This window comes from Rhinatrema bivittatum, chromosome 6 (genome assembly GCF_901001135.1).
Source record: "Rhinatrema bivittatum chromosome 6, aRhiBiv1.1, whole genome shotgun sequence".
NCBI lineage: Eukaryota > Metazoa > Chordata > Amphibia > Gymnophiona > Rhinatrematidae > Rhinatrema > Rhinatrema bivittatum.
The window spans coordinates 300,053,205-300,079,435 of NC_042620.1; positions in this window are offsets into that span (position 1 = coordinate 300,053,205).

Sequence of the window (26,231 nt, forward strand, 5' to 3'; positions counted from 1 at the left end):
CCGGAACAGGAAGTGATGTGCAGTGGGGTGCGCGGGAAGAAGAAAGAGCCATGCTGCATGAAAAAGTAGTGGCGGCAGCGGCAGCCCCAAGTAATAGCGTGGGCCTGAAGCAAAATCAGAAGCAGCCAGAAATCGGCACGGGAGACAGCAGAATTAGCCTCCCGTGGCTGATGGGATTCTTCTTTCTTGGCCTGCGGGGGCTAGAGGAGGAGGCTGCTGCAGCTACCATTTGTGCTCGGGGGGGGGGGGGGGAAGAAATGAGAGAGAGAGAGCCAACCAACTGTAAGTCAGAGAATGTGTGTGTGATTGAGTGTGCATGTGTAACAGTGACTGAGAGCCCGTGTGTAAGTGAAAGCATTTGATTGAGATCATCTATGTAAAGTGTGTGAGAGAGAGCATGTGTGTGATTGAGAGAAACTGGTCAGAGAAGTGATGTGTGTATATAGGAGAGACAATGGAAGTGACTGGTCAGGGAGATGACTGGAGTGTGTGTGAGAGAAAGAAAGTGATTATGGGAATGAAAAGCCTGTGCATGTGGAGAGAGCTAGCATAGGAGTGAGAAACCTGGGTGTGTGTGAGACACAGCATGAGAGTGAGAAGCCTGTATATATGTAAGACAGAACATGGAAGTGGGAAGCCTGTGTGTGTGTGTGTGTGTGTGTGTGTGTGTGTGTGTGTGTAAGAGAAAGATTGATCAGAAGATGATTGGTGTGTGAGAGGCAGAAACTGGTATGCAAGTGTGACTGGTATGTGTGTGTGCGAGAGAGAAAGTGATTATGGGAATGAGAAGCCTGTGCATGTGGCGAGAGCTAGCATAGGAGTAAGAAACCTGGGTGTGTGTATGAGACACAGCATGGGAGTGAGAAGCCTGTATATGTAAGATAGAACATGGAAGTGGGAAGCCTGTGTGTGTTGTGTGCATGAGAGAGAGAGACTGATCGTGAAGGTGACTGGTGTGTATGTAAGAGAAAGACTGGTTGGGAGATGATTGGTGTGTGAAAGACAGAAACTGGTCATGGGGGTGTAACTGGTATGTATGTATGTGTGTGTGTGAGAGACAGAGAGACTGGTCGTGGGCACTAAGGAAGAGGACCATGAATACAGAGCTTCAGCCACTACTGTTTCTGGTGTGTGCTACTGGCCTGCATGGAAGAGGAGTAGGAGAGCTGCTGGAGGGGGTTAGTAAAGGTGACTTTTTAAGTATTTTTCTTGATTGACTGCCATTTTAATTACTGAATATTATTTATTTATTTATTTATTTAACAGCTTTTAATGTACATGTGATGTGTCTACTGTTTTGAAATATTTTATTGGTATTGGGAGAATTTTAAATAATTTTTATGAGTTTTTAATTGTTGGATATTATTCTGTTCATAGTTGTGAAATATTTATTCTGCTTATTAGTATAGTTATACAATTATTTCTGTGTTGGGATCTATAGCTGCTTGGCTAGTTCTGTTTTCCTAATAGGAGGTGTATTGGTGTTTAGGGCCTGATTTAATATTTGTAGTGTTGCCTTTTCATAGGTAGGGTTGTTACTGTTTGAGTGCATTCCATAATACAAGTGTAACTGTGTGCAGATTATTTTATGTGCATTACTGCAGATCCTGGGAGTATGTTAGGTCGGTTCTGTGTATGTGACCGAGGTGAGGTATTTTACTGTATCAGTCTTATTTGTTGTATTTTCTCAAGAGGACATGCATTAGTGATAAACTGCTGTCTTTTCATAAGTAGGGCTATTGAGCCTGGTAGTAGTAGGAGTTTGTGTTGCTGTTACTGAGATGACACTAGAACCAGAATATATTTTTTGTAAGGTGAGTTGTACGGGGAATGTCCATAATTCTGCTTTACACCCATAATTATGGGTCAGGGGGTTCCTGTGGATGGAAACTGTACTTTTACATTTGCCCCCTGATGGTCATGTGTTCAGTGTGTCATGCATGTGAGAACCATCTGTCAGGTGTGCCCCGACAGAAAAAAGGTTGAGAACCACTGAACTAAAACATATGAGACAATGCCTACCATAGTGCATTTATATAAGAGATTATGATACCAGTTGTATCTAAGATTTTCACTAGCTCTTTTTCTTTCTGTGATTTAAGCACAGTTAAGCGTGATAGGGTATCGTTTATTGATTTAGTTTACATTTATTTTCTGCCAAATGTGCAATTTTAACTATTGTAATGTGTGCAAATGTAAAACTGCATAATTTAGAGATTGAACCCTTCTCAAATAATGAGCAGATGGCCAAGATAACTGTGCAGCTTGCCAATTGTTTGAGCATTTTTTTGGTTGCTTTTGAAAATAGAGCCCAAAGTATCTATTTTTGGAATAAGTTTATTCATTTCAGCTAAGGTTTACTTTGGAGATATTTTTCCTCTAAGTAGAAATTCATTATGTGCTCATTTCCTCTTTCTCATGTAATATTCTGGCCAAGTGCCCATATACAGTCCTAATGTGCAGTAACATTGCTATAAAAGCCATAATTCCCTGTTAGTAACATGCATACTGATTGCTACTGCTAATTGACATGAGTAGGTTGCATTGAAATAACAGTGCATTAGGCTTAAAAATGCTGCATTAGTAATGCCAACAAGTGGAGTGCTAAAAGAGTGTATGCTATAGCTATAAATATAGAAAGGCACTTGGTTACCACTGTTCTAAGAATATGTTTCATTCTGAATTATGGGATGCTTTTTTGTCCCTAATTCATATTAATAACACAGGCCCAGAAGGTGCCATAGAAATGCATAAGAGCTGGTTACATATGTTACTGTTCTGAGACTTGCCCTTCGCAATATTTGGACAGCAGAATCTCTTTTAAACTTCATATTTATAGTTTATAATTGAAGTTACAATTCTGTTGATTAATTCTTTTGCACTGAAAATTAAGAACATAAGAACATGCCATGCTGGGTCAGACCAAGGGTCCATCAAGCCCAGCATCCTGTTTCCAACAGTGGCCAATCCAGGCCACAAGAACCTGGCAAGTACTAAAAACTAAGTCTATTCCATGTTACTGTTGCTAGTACTAGCAGTGGCTATTTCCTAAGTCAACTTAATTAATAGCAGGTAATGGACTTCTCCTCTAAGAACTTATCCAATCCTTTTTTAAACACAGCTATACTAACTGCACTAACCACAACCTCTGGCAACCAGAGATTAATTGTGCGTTGAGTGAAAAAGAACTTTCTACGATTAGTTTTAAATGTGCCATATGCTAACTTCATGGAGTGTCCCCTAGTCTTTCTATTATCTGAAAGAGTAAATAACCGATTCACATCTACCCATTCTAGACCTCTCATGATTTTAAACACCTCTATCATATCCTCCCTCAGCCATTTCTTCTCCAAGCTGAAAAGTCCTAACCTCTTTAGTCTTTCCTCATAGGGAAACTGTTCCATTCCCCTTATCATTTTGGTAGCCCTTCTCTGTACCTTCTCCATCGCAATATTTTTTTGAGACGCGGCAACCAGAATTGTACACAGTATTCAAGGTGCGGTCTCAACATGGAGCGATACGGAGGCAAAATGACATTTTCCGTTTTATTCACCATTCCCTTTCTAATAATTCCCAACATTCTGTTTGCTTTTTTGACTGCCGCAGCACACTCAACTGACAATTTCAATGTGTTATCCACTAGAGATGTGAATCGTGTGCCAGATCGTCTTAACGATCAGATTCGGCTGGGGGGGGGGGGGGAATCTGATCGTTAAGATATGTGAATTGGAATCGTTTCCGATTCCAATTCACATCGCTAATTTTTTTTTTAGGGAGGCCCGCGCAGCTAAAAAACAAAAACCCACCCGACCCTTTAAATCGACCCCACCCTCCCGACCCCCCCCCCAAAACCTTTTAAAATTACCTGGTGGTCCAGGGGGGCCTCGGGGGGCCTCAGGGAGAGATCCAGGGGGGCCTCAGGGAGAGGAGAGATCCAGGGGGGCCTCGGGCAGAGATTTCCCGTTCCCAGGCATCAGCTGTTCTAAAAAAAAAAAAAATGGACCCAAAAAGCAACAGGGTAGGCAATCCAGTAGAGCCGTAAGGAAATAACAAAGTGATGGATGCCACAAAAAGTGGTGGGTGCCACATGGTAGGAGCACTGGATGGCCGGCGCCATCTTTACTCATCAGCCCCTATTTAGAGTATAGTATAATAGGGGCTGATGAGTAAAGATGGCCGGCGCCATCTTTAAAGATGGCGCCGGCCATCCAGTGCTCCTACCATGTGACAGGGGCCGGCCAATGGCACGGATACCCTGTCACGTGGTAAGGGCAAAGGGGCATCGGCGCCATTTTTTTTTAGAACAGCTGATGCCTGGGAACGGGAAATCTGTCCCCGAGGCCCCCCTGGATCTCTGCCTGAGGCCCCCCGAGGCCCCCCTGGACCACCAGGTAATTTTAAAAGGTTTTGGAGGGGTCAGGAGGGTGGGGTCGATTTAACGGGTCGGGTGGGTTTTTTTTTTTAGCGGCGCGGGCCTCCCTAAAAAAAAAGGGTCGGGAGGGTGGGGGAGGCTAAGGGGGGTCAATTTAAAGGGTCGGGTGGGTTTTTTTTTTTATCGGGCCATCGGCACAATTTTAGTGGCAGCCAAAATGGCGCCGATGGCCCGAGAGCGGGAGATCGCGCCGGGACCCCCCCCCCCCCCCCCACTGGACCACAAGGTAATTTAACATTTTTAGGGGGGGTTTGGGAGGGTGGGGGAGGGTAAGGAATTGGTTTTAAAGGGTCGGGGTGGGTTTAGGGGTTGTTTTGGTGTACCGGTTTTCCCGCCCTCCCCCAAATAATTCCCATGCCCTATTTAACGATACAATACAAATGCCCCTGACGATAAATCGGGGGCATTTGTATTGTATCATGAACTCGATTTAGGATGATTTTAAAATTACCTGACGATAATTTTAATCGTTCAAAAACGATTCACATCCTGTTGTTGAGCGCTAGGAGAGCGATCCCACTTCCTGAGCGATGTGTGTCCTTGGGCCGCGGCTCGACCCCAGAGGATTCCGAAGAGGGCCGCGGGAAGCGTGGCATGCCCGAGCATGGGTAGGACGGAAGCAAGACTAGAGTGATGACCAGGCGACAGGCCCTCCTCCGGACCTGCACGCTTTGGAAGACCCAACAACGCAATGTTGGTCTTGTGAACAGTCCTCCGACCGTTCCCAGCCCTTTCGGACCTGCCGCAGGGTACGGCACGAAGCGGCAGGCCGGACAGAGACCATGGCAGTGAAGACTGGAACATAGATTCAGACGAGACTCAGGAACAGGTACTGGAAGTGCAGACGTAGACTCAGAAGCAAGGTACCGGGAGTGCAGATGTAGACTCAGAAGCAAGGTACTGGACGTGCTGAAGTAGACTCAGAGACAAGATACTGGGCGTGCTGACGTAGACTCAGGAGCAAGGTACTAGAGGTCGATACAGAGGTGAGGTACTGAAGATGCTGAAGTAGATTCAGAAGCGAGATACTGTAGAGGCAGAGGTAGGTTCTGAAGCGAGATACTGTAGGTGCAGATGCAGACTCAGGAATATGGACTAAAGGAAGACTTGAGCACAGTCCCTCAGGGTACCCGGCTCAGACCACTCCTGGGACTGAGACACGAGCCACCCTGTCCCACGCGTCCCCAACACTGCCTTGGAGGGCAGGTCACGGACCACGCAGAGAACGGGATAATGCAGGAGAGAACCAAGCGCCGCGAACTCCGATGCTGGGATACTGACATCCGAAGCCCCGACGGTTGGCAGGCAGAAGCTCCAAAGCGCAGGGACGAATCCCACCTGTTGGCCACTCCAGGGCCCAACAGGCCAGAAGGCTCAGGAGCCAGACAGAGACGAAGGGCAGCACAGTAGGATGGGCTCAGGAACTGGATCTGGCACCGACATCAAGGTAACAGGATCAGGAACAAGGACTTCTCAGAGACTTGGAAATGAGGTACATGGCTTGCATCACAGATAGCCCTAACCAGCCCGCCCCGAGGGCTGGTCACAGACCACGGCGTGGCTTGCCGCGAGGTACCAGGACATTGGAGAACACAGGATCAAGGTACTAGCTTTCAGGAGATTCAAGGCAAGGTACTTAGGTTTCAGGCGAGTTTCAGGATCAAGGTACAAGGACTTCACAGAAACAAGGTACATGGCTTGCATCACAGATAGCCCTAACCAGCCCACCCTGAGGGCTGGTCACGGACCACGGCGTGGCTTGCCGCGAGGTACCAGGACATTGGAGGACACTGGAGCAAGGTGATAGCTTTCAAGAGATTCAGAAGCAAAGTACTTAGCTTTCAGGCGAGTTTCAGGATCAAGGTACAGGCTTGTAATATCTGGACTGGATCATGGATACCGGATAGAGATCGGACCTCTAGGCAGGAACAGGAACAAGCGAACATCAGGACTGGAACAACTGAAGACAGCAGGACTGGAACACTGAAGACATCAGGACTGGAACATCAGGACTGGAACATCAGGAAACATGGAACACTTAGACCTTGCAGAAGGCTGGAACTCAAGGCAGCTCCTGGAACGAGGATCTCAGGAGAGACCAACTCCTTGCGAAAGCAACGACAGACTGGACGTGGAAACCTTTTGAAGAGCTGAGGTGGACAACGCCCAGGGAGGAGCCAGCAGGGGCCACACCTGGCTGGCCCTTGAAGAATAGACGGAAGGCGCACGCTCGCGCCCTAGGAAGCTGAATAGAGAGCTGGGACGTAGTTGGCGTTCCCAGCCACATGGAGGATCCATGGAGAACCAGAGGAACGTCGGGGCAGCCCTGCCCTGCAGCTGGAGAATGGCAGGCTGCTGGGACGGCTCCCAGCCACGACAACCGGAGCAGGTAAGCAGAAAGGAGGAAGCTGTCTGCAGGCACCGGCAGGGACGCCCTCCCTGCCGGCTAAGGACCCCGGGAGCGACAGAGCACGCCGGGGACGGCCCGGAGAGTCAGCGGGGGTCCCGACCACGAGAAAGCGCTCGTGGCGGGTCGGCCCCGCTGCAAGAAGCAGAAGACGGCCGGAGGGAAGCCCAGATACCCCGGAGGAACCGCAGGAGCGTCAGCGACGTCAGCGGCCCGGCTGGCCACGAAAAGGTGAGGGCCTGCCCGCGCTCCTCGCGGGCAGGACCGTAACACATCCCTATTATCCACTATGACGCCTAGATCTCTTTCTTGGGTGGTAGCACCTAATATGGAACCCAACATTGTGTAATTATAGCATGGGTTATTTTTCCCTATATGCATCACCTTGCACTTATCCACATTAAATTTCAACTGCCATTTCAATGCCCAATTTTCCAGTCTCACAAGGTCTTCCTGCAATTTATCACAATCTGCTTGTGATTTAACTACTCTGAACAATTTTGTATCATCTGCAAATTTGATTACCTCACTCATCATATTTCTTTCCAGATCATTTATAAATATATTGAAAAGTAAGGGTCCCAATACAGATCCCTGAGGCACTCCACTGCCCACTCCCTTCCACTGAGAAAATTGTCCATGTAATCCTACTCTCTGTTTCCTGTCTTGTAGCCAGTTTGTAATCCATGAAAGGACATCGCCACCTATCCCATGACTTTTTACTTTTCCTAGAAGCCTGTCATGAGAAACTTTGTCAAATGCATTCTGAAAATCCAAGTATACTACATCTACCGGTTCACCTTTATCCACATGTTTATTAACTCCTTCAAAAAAGTGAAACAGATTTGTGAGGCAAGACTTGCCTTGGGTAAAACCATGCTGACTTTGTTCCATTAAACCATGTCTTCTTATATGTTCTGTGATTTTTCCTAGCACTGAAGTAAGGCAAACCAGTCTGTAGTTTCCTGGATTGCCCCTGGAACCCTTTTTAAATATTGGGGTTACATTAGCTGTCCTCCAGTCTTCAGATACAATGGATGATTTTAATGATAGGTTACAAATTTTTACAAATAGGTCTGAAATTTCATTTTTTAGTTCCTTCAGAAATCTGGGGTGTATACCATCCGGTCCAGGTAATTTACTACTCTTCAGTTTGTCAGTTAGGCCTACCATATCTTCTACGTTCACCGTGATTTGGTTCAGTCCATCTGAATCATTACCCATGAAAACCTTCTCCATTACTGGTACCTCCCCAACATCCTCTTCAGTAAACACCGAAGCAAAGAAATCATTTAAGTTTTCCGCAATGGTCTTATCTTCTCTAAGTGCCCCTTTAACCCCTCGATCATCTAACGGTCCAACTGACTCCCTCACAGACTTTCTGCTTTGGATATATTAAATTAGGATTTCTTCACAGATAAAGAGCTATTGAGTGGTCCATATTCGGCTTCTGTCTGGATAACCTGGCCAAGTTTTAGCAGCATGATCGCGCAGCTGAATATATTTGGCTATCTAATAGTTAGCCAGATGTTTTTCTGGCTAGCTTTAGGCCAGCTGAATAGCAGGTCTAACTTATCTGACTAACATAGCCATAAGGCTGTATATCAGCACTTATATGAATAAGTAGCTCTGCCCAGGAACACCCCAGTCCTGCCTCTCACTTAATCATATAACCTTTTTGTCTGATAAAAAGTTATCTAGATGAGAGGCAGCTACTAAACAGCCAAATATTGAAACAGTGCCACTTAGCCAGATAAGTCTGAACTTACTTAGCTACATGGCACTAAATATCAGTCTCTATGCATTTAGAGGTTGACATTCAAAAGGGTTTGTCTGTGTCACTTTATCAGCTACCTAGATAAACTTCAAAGTTTAAATTAACTCTCCCCCTCTCCAAGCAGATGCATTTTTCCCAAATAAGTCAATACTTGGCTAAAATTTAGCTGGATAAAAAGATGTTGTTATGCGTGCCATCCACGGCAGACCCGCGGCATGGCCCCCTCACCTTTCTTCAGTGACTCCAGCCTTTGGCTCCTCCTCGCTGGTGGCGGTGGGCCATCAGCTCCATCCTCAGGCCTCCCCCGGTGCCTCTGGCTCTGCCACAGTCTCCGGCGTTCCCGGTCCTGCTTCCACTTCTCGTCGGGCCTCTCCACATGGCCCGAGGAGAGACACTGCTACTTGCACCACGCCCCATTGATTCTTAAGTAGGGACCACGGTGGGAACCGAGCTGCGGCCCCAGATGATGACGTCAACCTAACTACAGTATTTAAGCTCAGGCTCTGCTCCCTAGCATTGCCTTTGCAACAGGTCTCTTCACTGATTGAGTACTCATTGCTTCCTAGAGATTTGGCTCATCCCTGTGTTCCTGTTCCTCGTTGTTCCTGGTTCCTGTCTCTTTGTTCCTACCCTGCTTATGCTTCGAATTGACTACACGGACTTTGACTTTGCTTTGCCTGATGTTGCCATTGCTTATCTCCAGATCCAGACCTCTGCTTCGCCTGACTACGCTACTGCCTATCTCCAGACCCAGACCTCTGCTTCGTCTGACTATACTACTGCCTGTCTCTACCCAGACCTCTGCTTCTCCTGACTACTCTACTTCCTGTCTCCAGACCCAGACCTCTGCTTCGCCTGACTATGCTACTGCCTGTCTCCAGACCCAGAATTCCACTTTGCCTGACTACGCTTTTGACCGTCTCCGGGATCAGACCTCTGCCTTACTTGACTATGGTCTAGACTATCTCCGTGATCAGCCTTGCTTGCCACTACCTTCGGATTGCCACCAGCCCTGACTCAAGCCTACCATTGGATGCCTCTTCAGCTTACTCTCTGGATGTGGTTTCCTCAGGCTTCAGCCTACTTTTGCTCGAGCGCCCCCTGTCTGCCTTTGTTCCATTGGCACCCAAGTTTCCAGGACATTACCCAGTCCGGAGTAGACTGTACCATCTCTCACCTGCTGTCTCTGGGCTGAACCAACTCCTACTGCAACTATACCCAGAGGCCCACCTAAATCCTGCCGGCCACAGCACCCAAAGGCTCAACCCGTGGGGAACGAGGGCTGGTATAGGTGAAGCTCCAGTGGCCTCTGTCAGTCAGTCCACTCCACCTGCCGATGGTGAGGACCTATAGGTCCTTACCTATGGGTTGCGTCAACCCCCACCTTGGCCCAAGGGTCCACCTCCGATGCAACAGATGTAGGGAACAGGGCATGGTTAAAACATATCTGGGTAGTGTTAATAATCAGTGCTGTCCAGCTAACGTTAAGCAGGTAAGTCTGATTGGGGAAATCACTGTCCAAAGGTTACCTTGATAATTTTATCCAGATAACTTTAGGCGGGTATATACAGTGGCAGCCTTATCTGGTTAAGTGGCATTGAATATCCATGCAAAGTTATCTGGGTAAATTAATTGCTCTGCAACTTGCTAAATATGAACCCCTTCATTGTTATCTGAACTTCAATGCCACAAGCAGGTATTTCTAAAAAAAAGATACAATATCAGGAGATTTAAGCAAACAGCAATACATATAATCCTCAATGCAAAAGTACATCTATGTCCTAACTCCCTGCCCACTTCAAATGTCAATCATTTGTCCATATAAGAATAAAAGCTTTGCACTAAGACAGGTTTCCTAGTTTGCCAAAATAAGAAAAGGTAGTGGACAGATAAAGCAGAAAGCCAGACATGGATAGATAGGGAACATCAAAAAAATGATGATAATAAAGTAGATCTGACAGGTTCAGACAGAATGGCTGCTGAGCTGACACTGATTTGCAGATGGAGAAAAGTCTTGCAGTTAAGAAAAATATTCAACATTAGAATCAATATTAAAATAAAAAGTATAGAAAGTCCTATCTGTACAGATACAAAATATTAAATTAGAGGTAGTCATACCGAATAACAAACTGAACCTCACCTGATCACATTCTGTCTGCAAGTATGGGAGATTTAGAATGTAATACTGTATAGCATTAGGTGAAGAGGCAGATATAATTGGCATCACAGAGACCTGGTAGAAGAAGGATAATGAATGGGGCACTGGTACACATATATCAAAATGACAGGATGGATCAAATAGGTAGAAGGGTGGCACTACATGTGAAAAAAGGCATTGAGTCAAACAGGATAACAATTCTGAAGGAAACAACATGCAATGTTGAATCTTTATGAATAGAAATTCCAGATGAAAAGGAGAAAAAAAAATAGCAATGGGGGATGTATTACTGTCCACCTAGCCAGAATGAACAGACAATGCAATGCTAAATAAAATTAAGGAAGATAACAAAATCAGCAGCACAATATTAATTGGTGATTTCAATTAACCCAGTATTGACTGGGTAAATGTCACATTAGGACATTCTAGAGAGGAAAAGTTCCAAGATGAAATAAATGACTGCTTCACGGAGCAGCTGACACAAGAACCAACAAAAGGGGAAACTATTTTAGACCCTGTCCTTAGTAGAACACAGAATTTAGTACAAGAGGTAACAATATTGGAGCCACCCAGCAATAGTAACCACAACATGAACAAATTTGACTTAATAACTGGAGGCTGGGCACTAAAAAAAATCAACTGTGACAGCATTTAGGGCCTTATTTACCAAGGCTATCACAGCCTTGCGCTGTTAGCGCTAGCCTGCAAAGGTAGCGCACGCCTGCGCTACCTAAATCGGGGGGGGTCATCGGCCCCGGAAGAGGAAGAGTCGGGGCGTCACCGGGGCCGACTCCGTGAAGACGCCGCGGACGGCGAAAAGGTAAGGAGCCTTTTCGCGTCCTACTTCGCCCCCAATAGCTACACCTTCTATGGTGGCGCTATTGGGTGCGAAACCGGCAGTGATCGCACCGCCGCGGTGCGATCGCTGCCGGCTAACGCAGGACCACCCCCGCTTCGACCCCCCCCCCCCCCCCCCCCCCATTAGCGCAGTTTTCTAAAGTATCGCAGGCCTGCGATACTTTAGAAAATGAGGTCCTTAACGTTCTAAAAGGTGAGTAAGATAAAATGAGGAAAATGGTTAGGAAAAAACTGAAAGGAGCAACTGCAAATGTTAAGAGTTTAGATCAGGCATGGAAGTTGTTTAAAATTACCATCTTGGAATCCCAGACCAGATGTATTGCATGCATTAGAAAAAGGTAGAAAGAAGTCTAAATGACTATTGGCATGTTAAAAGGTGAGATGAGAGCAGCTATAATAGCTAAATAAACATCTTTCAAGAAATGGAAAAGGGATACGAATGAAGGAAACAGGAAACAGCATAAGCACTGGCAAGTTAGATGCAAAGCATTGATAAGGAAGGCAAAGAGAGAATTTGAAAAGAAGATTGCTGTGAAAGCAAAAATTCACAATAAAATCCTTTTCAGGTACATTCGAAGTAAAACACCTGCAAGGGACTCAGTTGGGCCTTAAGATGATCAAGGGGTAAAAGGGACACTTAGGGATAACAAAGCCATAGCAGAGAGACTAACGACCCACACGCATGTTCGGAAGGGCCTGGCCACACGCGTAACCCGGTTACACGCCAAAGTGACAGTCCTCTCCAAAGGGGTGAGCCAGAGGGCAGGGAGGGGCGGTACGAGGGTGGGTCGGGGCAGCACCATTCGATGCTGTCCTGGAGAAGTGTGCGCTGGCAGCAGGTGGTGCATATAACTTACCTCTGCTCATCAGAGCAGGTAAGTTAGAGAACACAAAAATAGGGTAGGTAGGTAGGGGTTAGGGGTTAGGGGTTGGGGTTGAGAGGGGAAAGGAAGGAAGGTTAGGTATGGATGTTCCCTCCCAGTTCACTCCTTAATTGGAGCAAATTGGGAGGGAACTGGAAAAAAGACCCAATCACATCACCGCGCGTAATTTGAACATTCCCTCCCCTGGTGTGCACGTGTGCGCGGACATCTGATTTTGTAACATGCACATGGAGGTACGCGCATGTTACAAAATCAGGATGTCATGTGCGCACCCCTGGAACTGCGTGCACATGGACGCGCTAGTGCAGGTTTTAAAATCGACACCCTTAATTAATTCTTTGCTTCGTTATTCCCCGAGGAAGATGAAAAAGGAATGCACATCTAAGAGAAAAGAACCTGCAAAAACTGGCCCACAGCAAAATATCAAAACATCCTCCTTCTTCCAGATCAGAGCACAATATCACCAACTCCTGTTCATATGGGCCTGGCAGGGCATCAACTTTATCTTCTTCTGCCTGGCCTGGCAGTGAGACTGCTGATGCTCTCTGCACCCCATTGGGCCTGGATGTGAAAGCAGGAGCATAAGGGAGAACGTTGCATGCTCTGTAGATCCACTGCTGCCTCCTCATCTTCCTCTTGTTATGACTGTCAGTCGTAGATAGCTGCAACCGCTTCTACTTACATCTTGTGCTGCCCTTTCTCCCTCTCTGGGCCTGCTCGCGGTGGGGGTTAGCCTCCACCACCGCATATCTCTAAGTTCCTCATGGTGGCTGGGACGCTGCAGTCACCCTTACTGACTCCTGGCCTTCCTAGGCATGCACTATTGGCCCCTCCTTTGAAGACGCTATGGCGGGAACCTCAGGGGCATCCCCAACTGATGACATCACTTGGTCTGGGTTCCTAAGAACCCTCCTTCACCCCTTCATAGCTGACTTGGCAACGAATCACTACTGGTGCTTGATCCTGTCTCCTCAGACCCGTGGTGGCTGTCTCTGTTCTACCTTGCACTCTGGACTGACTCGGGCACCCGCTCCTCGGGGGCCTGCTTATACTTCTATCGGAGACCTGGCCTTCTGGCTAGCCCTGCACTCCCAGAGGTCCTATTTACCGTCTCCCCGCTCCTCGGGGATGCCTCTCAGGACTGCCACACTACCTTGGAGATTCTACTCTGTGCTTCCCCGCTCCTCGGGGCAATGTCTACGTTCTTCATCAGTGATCTTGTGCTTCCCCACTCCTCGGGGCAGTGCCTACGTTCTACACCATTGTCTGCCTGTGCTTCCCTGCTCCTCAGGGCAGTGCCTACGTTCTATACAAGTGACTGTCTGTGCCTCCCCGCTCCTCGGGGCAGTGCCTGTGTTCTATACCAGTGACTGTCTGTGCTTCCCCGCTCCTCGGCGTAGTGCCTACGTTCTCCACCGGAGATTATCCATGCTTCCCCGCTCCTCAGGGCAGTGCCCTCATTTACTCTTGTGACTGGTATTACACCTCCCCACTCCTCGGGGTGGTGCCTCCGTTCCTCTTCCAGAGGTTCCTTCTGTGCAGTCCCGCTCCTTGGGGTTTCCTATGTCATAGCCTTGAGACTTGACTCAGGCTTCCCCGCTCTATGGGATTGCCTACGTCATTTTGTCTGTGCCTTCTAGGGATGTGCAGAGCAAAAGTTTAAGTTCATATGTCCATATGTCCAAAGGGGGTCCCATTTGCGGTCAATATGGACATAAACAGAATTCAATGAGTTGAGTATATGTCCATATGTGCAAATAAAAATTTAAACCCCTCACCCTCCTTAATCTCCCCCCCCCCCAAGACTTACCACAACTCCCTGGTGGTCCAGCTGGGTCAGGACGCCATTTCTGACCAACTTTGCAAGGAGCACGTGACGTCGGCGTCACGTCGGAGTGACGCGGCGTCACGTGATTCCCCATGGGGTCGCTTCCGGGATCCTCGTTCGGCCCAAAAGGAACTTTTGGCCAGCTTGGGGGGGCCTCCTGATACCCCCAAGCTGGCCAAAAGTTCCTTTTGGGCCGAACGAGGATCCCGGAAGCGACCCCGCGGGGAATCACGTGATGTCGGCGCCACGTCGGAGTGACGCGGCGTCACGTGATTCCCCGCGAGTTCCCTCCGGCACCCTCGTTCGGCCCAAAAGGAACTTTTGGCCAGCTTGGGGGGGCCTCCTGACCCCCCCAAGCTGGCCAAAAGTTCCTTTGGGCCGAACGAGCGTTCCGGCGCGAACCCGCGGGGAATCACGTGACGCCGCGTCACTCTGTCGTGGCGCCGACGTCACGTGCTCCTCGCAAATGATTTCAGAAATGGCGTCCTCACTCCTCGCTGGATCACCAGGGAGTTGTGGTAAGTCTTTGGGGGGGGATTAGGGAAGGTGATGGGTTTAAATTTTTATTTTGGATCAACAATCGCGATTTCCAACTTATTCAACATAGCTATGTTGAATAAGTTGGAAATCCGATCGTTTATGTCTCATCACTTTTTTAAGTTAAAAAAAAAAATAAGTAGCGTTTTACATTTATGTTCAATACGAATGCACACCCCTAGTGCCTTCCTCACTAAGCTGCTCTGCCCCTCGGGGCATGCACACATGCACACACTGTGACGGGGTCTATGTCCCAAATGAGAACTGTCAGGTAAAGACCCAGGAACCAAAGATTCAGGAGAAGGGGGGAAGGAAAACACGGCAACACCCGGCTAGAGACGTCCCTTGGTTCCTTCCCCCAGAGGTTGTAGGATCAGAGGAGCCACAGGTGTGGGAAATTAAGGGTGGAGCTGGTGAGGCCAATCCATGGTTTCAGGGGGAGGGCCAAAGTGAGGAGGGGCCGTTCCGAGCCAACCAGCTGCGAGTGGAGGAGGATCCTCTAGAGGATAAAAAGGACGCCCTGGGAGAGCAGTCTCAGTCTCCTGCCGGGGTCTGAGGAGGAAGGAATGGACTACCTGGCTGCTCTGGGAAACTTGGACACTGGATAGTACACAACTGTTTGAAGGACTGCAACCACTATCACAAGGAAGGTGAGTGTGGGGACTTCTGTTGGTTTGGACTTACGATAAAGATACTTTGCCTGGAGAACTGCCAAGTGGGTGGTTGTATCCTGGGATGAGAAAAACCATCCCAAGAGATACGGTGGGTGGTGGCAGTTAGGCCCAGTGGGGCCAGACTTTTGAACATTGGATCTGTTTGTTGGAGATGAATGTTTGAAGCCAGACTTCAGAAACTGAGTTGCTGGCTCAGTGGGGAAGGCATCTGCCTCCCATCCAGGTAGAGGGGGTTCAAACCCCACCTGAGGACTTTGTAAAGGAAAATAACTATTTGAGTTCCTGAGTGACCAGGGAAGCTTGGTCAGGGATTGGATCCCAGGAACAGACTCAAGCGGCCTCACACAAACATAATGTATCTGTGAGGGAGAGGCAGCCTGTGTATGTCGGAGAGGGTATGAGAGAATAAAAGTGTTATTATATGTGTGTAAGAGGGAGAAGATAACATTTGTGCAGCTCTATTTCCCACAACAATCTCAGAGTGACTGGAAATTAGAAGATCACAGGTATAGAGAGCAGTAGATTTTTAAAATCCTTATTGGTTTTAATTATTGGGTGTAATTTTATGCTTCTGCTCTTTCAAAATATTTAATTTTGGGGGGCAATACATTTTTTAATTATTGGATTTTTTATTCATCAGATCTTTTGAAATATTTTATTGGTGTTTGGGAAATTTTGGATAATTTATTCATTAACTGCTTTGAAATATTTATCCTTTTTATGAATATGATTTTACTATTATGATTGATGTTTCTTGATTTTATTTAATATTTTATAAAGATTGCTAAGGCTTCAGTTTTTCCATTGTTGCTCTGCATATATAGAGGCTGGCTTGTTGTGGGTTACAGTTCAGGTCTTCCCAGCATGTTTATGTTTATATTTTCTAGAGATGTGAATCGTGTCCTCGATCGATTTTGGCGGGGAGGGAATCATATTGTTGCCGTTTGGGTGTGTAAAGTATCGTTAAAATCGTGAGCCGGCACACTAAAACCCACCCTGACCCTTTAAATTAAATCCCCCCCCCCCCCCCCCAAATGCTTTAAATTACCTGGGGATCCAGCGGTGGTCTTATTTCTTGCTCTACTTAATTTTTTCCCTAATATATTTCATTAGCTTAGCTCCAGCTGAGTTTGCCCAAAGGTGGCTAACTGCACTGTTTGTGTAAGACAGGTTTATCCAACTCCCGTGTCCCGCTTCTCTTATGGAAATCAAAGCTGCATCTGTGCTTTAAATTACCTGGGGATCCAGCGATGGTCCGGAACGGCGGCGGTCCAGAACAGCCTCCTGCAATTGAATCGTGTTGTCTTCAGCCGGCGCCATTTTCCAAAATGGCGGCGCAAAATGGCGGCGGCCATAGACCAACACGATTCGACTGCAGGAGGTCATTCCGGACCCCCGCTGGACTTTTGGCAAGTCTTGTGGGGGTCAGGAGGCCCCCCCAAGCTGGCCAAATGTTCCTGGGGGTCCAGCGGGGGTCCGGGAGCAATTTCCTGCCGCTAATCGTTTTCTGTACTGAAAATGGCGCCGGCAGGAGATCGACTGCAGGAGGTCGTTCAGCGGCGGTCCGGAACCCCTGCTGAACGACCTCCTGCAGTCGATCTCCTGCCGGCGCCATTTTCAGTACAGAAAACAATTAGCGGCAGGAAATTGCTCCCGGACCCCCGCTGGACCCCCAGGAACATTTGGCCAGCTTGGGGGGGGGGGGGCCTCCTGACCCCCACAAGACTTGCCAAAAGTCCAGCGGGGGTCCGGAATGACCTCCTGCAGTCGAATCGTGTTGGTCTATGGCCGCCGCCATTTTGCGCCTCCATTTTGGAAAATGGCGCCAGCTGAAGACAACACGATTCAATTGAGGGGGCTGTTCCGGACCGCTGCTGGATCCCCAGGTAATTTAAAGCATTTGGGGGGGGGTTCGGGAGGGTGGGGGATTTAATTTAAAGGGTCGGGGGTGGGTTTTAGTGTGCCGGTTTTCCTGCCCTCCCCCTTCCCCCGATTTATGATTTTTTGACGATAAATCGGGGGAATTGGTATTGTATCGTGGCCCTAACGATTTTTGACGATTTAAAATATATCGGACGATATTTTAAATCGTCAAAAAACAATTCATATCCCTAATTTTCTGATCTCTTTATTCTGTATTTGGTGAGGGTCTCTCTGTGTTCTTCATATGTGACCAAGGGGGCTGAGCACACTGTTTAACCTGCTATCGGATGTGGGTTAAATAGGTGCTAATCCACCCCCCTAATGCAATAGGGGGATTAGAGCCTATTTAACGTACGACCAACGTGGAGTGACTGAGTTAGCGCTCATCACATGCAAATGCATGTGAATGAGGCTATTACTCATTCACTCTAAATGCAAAAACTAAATGTTCGTCTCAGATGCACATTTATTGCTCAGATATTAAAGCCTGCCTGGAGCAGTCGTTAATAGCTGAGCTGAGCAGTTTTTTCTGCTTTTCTGTACTTTTTTTAAAGTTAAAAAAAAACTCTGCCGGCGCTTTGAAGACCGATGCCGATATGCTCGGCGTCAGTTTTCATAACTGGCCGGTTGCAGTAATGAAAACCGATGCTGAGTTTATCGGCATGTGCTGAAAAGTCAGCGCTCGCTTTCCGCAAATTTTATTGCATTGGCCCCAAGGTAAGGTATTTTGCTGATATATGATTTCTTTAGAGGGATCCATTTCAGCCTTGTTTCCTAATAAAAGTTTAAATGGTGTTCTAGGGCCTGGTGTAATATGTGCAGTGTTGGCTTTTCATAGATAAGATTGTTAGGGTGGAAGTTTACTATATTGTATTGGTAATTCTGTTTATTCTTGGCTTTCTGAGGGCCAAGCTCACACCCTACACACATTACAAAAAGGCTAATTCCATAGGAGTTCCAAGTGTCTATTTTGCAGAGTTTTCAGTTTGGCACCACAGGAGTGCATGTAAATATAATATGCATGTTGTGATATTTTTGCCTCAGAAGACTTTCATGTAAAATTTGTTATAAATACATTAATTGTGTGTGTCTGTAAAGGGTGTGTTTGTGTGGGCATGGGTTCCCAATACCCCACCTTATTCATGGGTTCGGGGGGGGGGGGGGGGTCAGTTTTTAAAAGTATAACTAGCAGGATGGAGCTGGGCTTTATTTGATGGGGCCCGGGACAGACACCTTAATTTTTCGCACAGGGCAGCAATAAAGCTTAGCACCGGCCCTGTTAGAATCTGCCTACTCCTTGGGATCCTGCCAGGTATTTGTGAGTTGGATTGGCCACTGTTGGAGACAGGATACTGGGCTTGATGGATCCTTGGTTTCATTCAATATGGGTCTTCTGACCCTTTCGCTTAACAAGGAACTTGCACAGCATCCGTATTAAGAGGGAGAATTTTCAAAGTCTTAATGCAGAGCTTGTGCATGTAAAATTGCCATATTTATTGATTTTAAAAATGTTTGTACATTTGGTTGGGGGATTCAAGGCAGCATATACGGGTTTAAGTAACTTCTGTGTGTGGTAAGCCAACTTTCACAAGGGTGGAAATTTGTGTATACTATACTGTTTACTGCTGCTCGGAAAAGAATGCACCAAGAAAGATAGCATTTCAAGGGTGGTCTGGGATGAGGTTTGAAAGTATACACACATTTATGTATCTTACAAACAGAGTAGCATGTAAATATTGAGCATGCCTTGGCACACTGTCTGCCAGAGTCTGAGTTTCTCCAGCACTGGTCATTCTTTGCTGCTTTGTATATCTATTAAAAAGCTGCTCTTTTGGCTAAGACATTTAATTTACTAGATCAAGAGAATTATTTGGAATATTAAAAAAAAAAAAACCTGATTGACAAGCCTGTCAATGCCAGTGCAAGCCTCAAGCCTGAGACTACTGCTGCGTTTTTTTTTTTTTTTTTTTTTTCTGTAGATAAAATCATGGCTCTGTGTTAAGGATTAAATGTCATGAGCAAAGTCATTTTATCCTATGCTTTATTAGCCTATCAAAGTCAAAAGGGATGAATTTTATGAAGTGACCCCAGATGCGATTTCTAGTCTTTTAACTCAGTTAAAGACAACTTCTTCTCTTCTCGATGGCAGCCTGTTTTCAATTATTCACAGATTGTACATTTCCTCTGCGACATTAGTTAAATGTATAAACACCTCGCTCAATGAAGTGGTTTTTCCTGAAACCTTTAAATGAGTTTCAGTTTGACCTATTTTAAAAAGCCCTCTTTTCTGGCATCCCTCTTTTTTTAGTTTAAATCGTTTAAGTATTTTCAGAGGAACAATAAAAGAAAACATGTATGAGAACCTTGAATAAACCATCAATACATAAGAAAATACCTTTCTCACTGAGCATAACAGAGCATAAGTTACAATATTGTTTAACATATATGATTCTAAGGTTCAAGATAAGTAAAATTCTGAAAGAAGAAAAAGGGGATGGCTTGTGACACAGTAAAGGTTCAACATATTGAAAACTGCAAAAAGAAAAGGTTGAGGGAAAAATAAGTGGAAGAATAAGCTCAGGGTAAGATAGGGAACAGGATAAAGGAAGAAGATAATAGACAGGGAAAAAGAAAAGGAAAAAAGAGAAAAGCAAGGATGGAGCATTAGCTAAGTACAGGATTTGTTAATCAGATCAAAATAGAGGCTACATAATTATCCAATGGTTTCCACACTTGAGCCCAAGAAGCCAGTCTGTTGCTTTTAATAGCCACTGCTTTTTCATACTTATAATACATGCATACAGAGTTCCACCACCAAGGGTACAAAAGCAGATCACTACGCTTCCAGTTGGAGAGTATATTATGGATGGCAACTGCAAATAAAAAATCCATCAATTTCCTATAAGGAAGGGATAAATGTAGGGAAGGATTGGATCCTCTGAGGACTATCAAGGCATATGTGAGAGGATAATTTAAGGAAAGAATAGAAGAAATAGTTGGCCAAATTTGGCACCAAAAGTTGTTTACGTAGGAGCAGGAGAAAAACATGTGCTCCAATGTTGCCTTGGGTTCAGAGCAGGACCAGCAGCAATGAGATGCAAGTAAGCCAGCACGGTGCAAACGCCACTGGGTCCATAAAGCTATGCATGAAAAAAAAGGACGACTGCGTCAAACTGGAAGATAGTGAAATGCGTGTAGTAATGGACCAAAGGTGTTTCCATTCAGCTTTAGTTATAGGGACATCAGTTTCCTTTATCCATATGGGGTATAATCAAGTACTATTTTAACAGTAGTAATGACCTTATACAATTTAGAGGCTAAGTGGCCTTTAAGACCATGCTCCTGGAATACTTGCAGAAGATATGGAGAAGCATTAGGTTGATTAGACACATATGAGGTTGAAGAGTGCACTTCTGAGTTGAAGCCATGCATAAAATTGGGTGGTAGGTAACCCAAATTGCTCTTGGAGTCTAGAGAAGGTGATTAGTTTAGAGTCTTCCAGAATGGAGGACAAAAACCAAATGCCTTTCGTGTGCCATTGTGGCCAATTAAAGGGGTGTCCATCATGGTTAGCATAGGATTATACCAAATAGGAGCCATTATAGATTGATTCCACGAACACATGTGTTGGGGGCGAGTGGAATCAAAGAGAATAGGCTTTGTGTAAAGAACGTAAGATTGGGTTAGAGGCAAATGGTGCTGATTTTATGCCAGGAAAACAAGAGAGTGGGAGAGGAGATAGAAGAGAATGTTCTAATGCCAGCCATTGTGGTTGCTCCCACAAGTCGGTATTACAAGTAAAATGATAGGCCTGCTGAAGCATAAATGCTTGGTGGTATGCATAAAAGTTGGGGAAATTGACTCCCCCCCCCCCCCCCCCCCCCTCTGATTTGATAAGTTTTAACTTAGACAAGGCAATTCTTGGGGTTCTATTTTTCCTTAAAAGAGGAAAGAATCCTATCTACCTGTCTAGAAGGTGCTGGAAAAAAAATGGGTATCATAGAGAGTATACATAATTTTAGGGGCTACCACCATTTTGATGGTGTCTAATCGGCCCCACCACATCAGGTGAAGAGACCAACTGAGGGTTAAGTCCTTGAGAGATTGTAGTATGCGAGATTCAGTGTTGGAGATCGTTGATTGAGGGTCCGAGTAGAAATATACCTAAGTATTTAATACTATGGGGGACCTTCTGTATGACGGAGTTGGATAGATCAACCATGGAGCCCATAGCATTAAGAGGTAAGAGTTCAGTTTTGTGCCAGTTAATTTTATAGCCAGAGAGGAGTATGAAGTGATTTGTAATAAATGGGAAAGTGAGAAGTCAGGGTTGGAGAGAAATAGTAAAACATCTGCATATGCCGACAGCTTGTATACTTCAGATCCAATTGTTACACCTGTAATGTGAGGATTTTGTCGAATTGCAATAAGAAGAGGTTCCAAAGCCAGGTTGAAGGGGAAAGGGGACAACCTTGTCTAGTCCCTCTGTGTAGAGAAATAGGGGACCTGCGATTATTTATGTATAAGAATGCTGAAGGGGAGTGATGGAGTCTAATCCAGGAGATAAAATTGGGACCAAATCCAAATTTGTGGAGAGTGGGGAAAAAAGAAAAGACCATTCTATGCGGTCAAAAGCTTTTTCCGCATCCAGGGATATCACAATGACAGGAGAGGAGGCCGAAAAAAAACAGCTTCATGGATATGAAAAAAGAGCCTGGTATTGGCTATGAGCCTGTTTTTAATGAAACCAGATTGGTCTGGGTGAATCAAATGAGGCATTATTTTAGATAGTCTAGTTGCCAATATTTTATAATCTGTATTCAATAAGGAAATGGGTCTATAATTGCCAACTTCCGTTGCATCTCTTCCTGGCTTTGGAAGAACTACTATACATGCTGCAGAAGATGTGAAGAGGTGTGGCTGAGTCGGAGCTAAAGAATAAAATTTCTGTAAGTACTGTAAGTTCCTTGCTGAAGGCTCTTTAGAAGTCCATAGTAAAGCCGTCTGGTCCAGGAGCTTTTCCAACTGGAAGGGATTTGATTGCGAGTTCAATTTCCTGTGGAGTGATTGGCAATTCAAGGTCTTGATACTGTGGAATTGTGAGGGAAGGATGTGAAAGTGAAGAGAAAAATAGTGCATCTCTTCTGAGGTGTCAACTTCCTTTTGATAAAGCTTTGCATAGAAGTCACTGAAAGCTTGTAAGATATCTGCATCTTGAGTCAGAACTTGATTAGTAGCAGATTTGATTTTAATGATACGTTTTTTCTCTTCCCTTTTCTTTAAATAAGTTGCCAATAGGTGACCACATTTGTTGTTTTCTGCATAGTATATGGCGTTGGTGTGAAAGGCATGCAGACATACTGAGGCACTAAGCAACTGATTGTATTGAAATTTAGCCTTAACCACAGCTGCCAATGAGCTATTTGTCGGGCGTCGAATGTGTTCTGCTTCCAATGAAGTGACAGATCTTTGGAGGAGATCCATTTCTGCTTGTTTGTTTTTCCGTTGATGAGCAGAATAACTGTCTCCCCTTATGGTAGCTTTGTATGCATCCCAAAGGGTGGATAGTGAAATTTCGGGAGAAGAGTTAGTAAGAAAATATTCAGTGGTTTTTTTCACAGATGTTAACCAGGAATTCTGAGTCTGAAAGCAATGAGGGATTGAATCTCCACATTCTGTCCGCTGTGGTTGGTGATTGCAGGCCACATTGGAGGATAATCGCTGCATGGTCCGAAACTAATATGGGAGCAATCGAAGCAGAGAGAATCCTCGATTAGACGATGGGAAGTTAAAAAAAATCAATGCGGGAGTAAGAGGAGTGAAGGAATGAAAAAAACATTCCCTTTCTGCAGGGTTCAGAAGGCGCCAAGGGTCCGATAGTCCAAATGAAGACATGAGATGCTTGAGTGTTTTGCTTGATTTGGAGATATTTAAATGTGCAGATTTCCTATCTAGGAAGGAATCGAGAGCTTGATTAAAGTTGCCTCCAATAATGGTCGAGTTGGAGTCTGTAGTAAGATGAGTGAAAGTATCTTGGGAAAAGGAAGGTTCGTCCAGGTTTGGAGCATACAGATTAAGAATGGTGTAGGATTCCTTGTTAGAGGCTTGAATGAGATTCCATCTGCCATCTAGATCTGCCGATTGCTGAGTGACCATAGCGTCCAGCCGTTTGTGGATGAGGATGGCCGTGCCGCAGGACTGAAGTAGACTTGTCCTACCCATTGCTGTTTAAGAGATTCAGTATGTGTTAAACAAGTCCCCTGCAGGAGAGTGATATCAGCATGCAATGATTGTAGATAAGTAAAAATCTTTTTTTCTTTTAATAGGATGCAAAAGACCTTGAACATTCAGCAAAACCACAATGAAAGAAGCAATTGTAGTAGTCATATGTTGAAAATTGAAAAAGGGGATGTGCAATGAACAAACCTGTACTCCGCTCGCTTTGGTAGAGGTGGGTGATTAAGCAAAAACAATAACAAAGGAGAGAAGTAGTAAACGAGAGGTAGGGGAAGAGGAAAGAAGAAGAATATAGAAAGAAAGAGAAGAATATGAGTCTGGATAGGTTCCAAATAGTATTAGCACCAACCGTGCTAAGCTTATGATTCCCAAGAGGGATAACTTGACGGGCCTCTAGGTGGACCACTGGCCATTCCGAGCGAGTCTTGCCGCCGATATAGAAAAAAAAGTGATTCCAGTTAGGAAAAAAAAATTGAAAGGTCATCTTATATTACCTCCAGTTATCTTGCACTAGAGATGATACATGAGTATGCTCTTATTCCTATGTTGGCATCCAGATCCATAAATAATCAGGTCACCATGTCTTGTGCGTGGCCATTGACCTGAAGAAATTCCTTCTAGTTCCTGAGGATGTTGAAAGAGTCTCGTTTGATTATGGTGGGTAACCCGCATCTGCGCTGGGTATAGCAGACCATATTTTGCACCAATATGTTGAAGCCTCAGACGCAGTGCAAGAAAGGCTTTCCAGCACGCTGCAGTAGCTTTAGCCAAATCAGGTACAAATAATACGTTATGGCTTTAATATTGGACAGGCGCTTGAGTTCTGGCAGCCACCAGAATTTGTAGAACTTGAGGATAGCGCAGTAATTTGAAAATAATTGGCCTTGGGTATTTAGAATTAGGAGATGGCTTGGAAGGCACTCTGTGTGCCCGTTCAATTTCTAGCAATGAATCCATTTATATCATTTCCTTCTTCCCCCTTCTGTAACACCAAGTATTCGGACATTGTTCCGTCTAGTCCTGTTAGATTAAATCCTCCATGTTTTGGAGGCGTTCCATCTCCTTAGTCATATGTGGAACAGAAGCAGTAGTTAATAGTAATGAAGAGACTTGGGATTCCACATCATCTAGTCGGGATTGGTAAGATTCCAGTTTAGCCGAGACTGTGTGTAATTCACCCCGAATCGCATTAGTGGCGTCTATATTTACATTAATCAGGTCTTTTAGCTGCTGCAGTTCAGTGCGAACAACGTCAGCGGACGCCATTACCTTTGTTGGCAGGGCCTTGTCAGGTGAAGGCGGATCAGCCTTGGTTCTTTTGGTGCCTGCTGCCGCCGCAAAGGCCACTCCTATTTTTCCGGTTTTACTGGATGCCATCAGTAGCCGTATCGTTAGGGGAGCCGGATTGTTAAAGAAAGCTGGAGAAATGCAAAAAATAGTATTTCCTTTCTTTATTGAATAGACTCAAGCGGAGCTGCATGCTTAGGTGGCCATTTTGATCGCTGCGCGAGAGCGCCCCCGGCATCCCACTACTCTAACTATTGCCCAATTTCTAATTTGCTATTCCTGAGTAAACTAATTGGAAATCTGCCTTAACCAGGGTTGCCAACTGGCTCCAAATTTTCAGGACAGGTTGATCCAGCCCTGGTTTTACCCCATGGCATGCTGGGATTTATTCTGGGATCTATTGCATTCCTTAAGAAAAACAAAACTAACTGGTACATTTTTAAAGGCCGGCGCATGTGAATCCTGGGAGATGCGCACGCCAAGCATATTTTCAGAGCAGCCTGGTGCACGCATCTGTGCTCGGGTGTCCCACTTTTGTGCGCAAGGGGGAAAATCTTTTTAAATACGTGTGGCGATGCAATGTTTTTGCCCAGTTCCCTCCCAGTCCGCTCCAATTAAGGAGCGGACTGGGAGGGAACTTTCCTGATCCCCTAACTACACTACCTACCCTAATTTTTGTTTTATAACTTACCTGCTCCATCGGAGCAGAAGTAAGTTACATGCGCTGGCTGGCTGCCAATGCATACTTCCACGGGATATGCGTGAGGCTCGGCCCTTTCTAATATGCACTCAGCAAATGCAGGGTCCAGCCATGCACGCATCCCCCAGTTTTAGTGCAGGCAGCGCTTTTAAAATTCGGGTGATTGCTTCTTGCACATTCTAGGTCTTTACAGTGGGTTAGCATCTCTTGATCAGCTATTGGTTATTTAAAAAGATACTGCACTGTGATTTCTGTTTGCTACGGTTTCCTTGTCAACTTGTCCTGTCTCGGCTCTGACAAGGTTGTGAGTCACACAGGTATAAGTTGCTTGATTATAGTCGCTAATTTTTGCTCAGCAGCCATAGATTTCAATGGATGATAGACTTGAATGGGAAAGATAAACAAATGAGAAAGATGTTTTGTTTAATTCATGGGACCCTTCTTTTCATTTCAGGGATCCACAAAGGAAACAAAAATAGACTTGTTTGTGTTTTGGCCATTTGTTTCAAACACATGTGCATTCCTAAAA